At 48.0% G+C, this 1948-nt stretch overlaps 1 pseudogene; it reads right to left on the bottom strand.

Moving 5' to 3' along the window:
• Window positions 1–196: 196 nt before the first annotated feature.
• LOC111553378 lies at window positions 197–850 on the bottom strand (annotated as a pseudogene).
• Window positions 851–1948: the final 1098 nt, after the last annotated feature.

Here is a 1948-nt window from a genome sequence, read left to right on the forward strand (position 1 = left end):
TCTTTTCTTTCTTTCTTTCTTTCTTTCTTTCTTTCTTTCTTTCTTTCTTTCTTTCTTTCTTTCTTTCTTTCTTTCTTTCTTTCTTTCTCTCTCTCTTTCTCTTTCTTTTCTTTCTTTCTTTCTCTCTTTCTGTACAATATCCATTTTATTTTTCTCCTGAGAAGAGTCCGTCTTCAGTCTTTAAGGACTCAGTTCCTCATGTGGGCTTTGGTGGGGGTCACAGGGCAGCACTCGCAGGTCTGAATCAAGGTGGGGGTGTTCAGTCCTTGTGGGCTTCGCGAGATCCCTTCCTGACTACCTTGTTGTGAATTGCACAACCCGCACAAGAATGTAGCTTCACATACAGCTTGGGAAGCACACAGGCATTGAAGACGCTTGCTTCAGAAAAGTCCCTGACTGCTGTGGCCTCATGATGTTTCCAATGATGAATTTCTTTTCTTTTCTTGTTTCTTTTTCTTTTGAGATGGAGTCTCACTCTGTCGCTCAGGCTGGAGTGCAGTGGCACGATCTCAGCTCACTACAACCTCCACCTCCCGGGTTCAAGCGATTCTCATGCCTCCTGAGTAGCTGGGATTACAGGCACCCACCATCACACCCGGCTAATTTTTGTATTTTTAGTAGAGACGGGGTTTTGCCATGTTGGCCAGGCTGGTCTGGAACTCCTGATCTCAGGTGATCCACCCACCTTGGCCTCCCGAAGTGCTGGGATTATAGGTGTGAGCCACCGCGCCCGGCCTCAGAGGATGAATTTCTTAATGGCCTTGTCCTTGGCCACACATCAGGCACCATTCGTGCAGTGAATCGGCTGCCCATGGCTGCGGCCCTTCTTGGCATGGCCATTATTCCTTCTTTTCTTTTCTTTTTTTATTTTTTTTTTTGAGACAGAGTCTTGCTCAGTCGCTCAGTCTGGAGTGCAGTGGCATGATCTCGGTTCACTGCAAGCTCCGCCTCCCGGATTCCCGCCATTCTCCTGCCTCAGCCTCCCAAGTAGCTGGGACTACAGGTGCCCGCCGCCACGCCAGGCTAATTTTTTGCATTTTTAGTAGAGACGGGGTTTCACCATGTTAGCCAGGATGGTCTCGATCTCCAGATCTCGTGATCCACCCGCTTCGGCCTCCCAAAGTGCTGGGATTACAGGCGTTAGCCACCGCACCTGGCCGTTCCTTCTTTTCTTTGTCATCTTGGAGGCACAGACCAGAGAGAGGACAGTTGTCCCTTTCTTTTGGCCAATTTCTCCCTTTTGGAATGGGAATGTTTACCCAATGCCTGCATCCCCATTGTATCTTGGAAATAAATAACTTGTCTTTGAGTTCGCAGGCTCATAGGTGGAAGGAACGCATTTCCAGATGAGACTGAACCTGGGACTGGAGGCTTTTGGTTGTGTTGATGCTGGGACGAGTTAAGACTTTGCAGAGCTACTGAGAAGGGACGATCTTACTTTGCAATGTGAGAAGGACATGAGATTCGGGAAGCCCAGGGTGGAATGATACGGTTTAGATGTCTGTCTCTTCTAAATCTCATGGGGAAAAGGCCTCAAAGGCATTTCAGAAATCTCCGGAAGTGTAATCCCCGGTGGTAGAGGTGGGCCTGGTGGGATTTCAGAAGTCTCTGGAAGTGTAGTCCCCAGTGGCGAGGTGGGCCTGGTGGGTGGTGTTTGGATTATGGGGGTGGGTCCCTCATGAACATGTTGGTGCCATCCTCATGACAGTGAGTGAGTTCTCACTCTGAGCTCATGTGAGATGTAATTGTTTAAAAGAGTGAGGCGCCTTCTACCCCCATCTCCACTCTTGTTATGTGAAATACCTGCTGTGGGGAAAAGAAAGAGAGATCAGATTGTTACTGTGTCTATGTAGAAAAAGAAGACATAAAAAACTCCATTTTGATCTGTACTAAGAAAAATTGCTCTGCTTTGAGATGCTGTTCACCTGTAACTTGAGCCCCAGCCCTG

Source organism: Piliocolobus tephrosceles, chromosome 7 (assembly GCF_002776525.5).
Source record: "Piliocolobus tephrosceles isolate RC106 chromosome 7, ASM277652v3, whole genome shotgun sequence".
NCBI lineage: Eukaryota > Metazoa > Chordata > Mammalia > Primates > Cercopithecidae > Piliocolobus > Piliocolobus tephrosceles.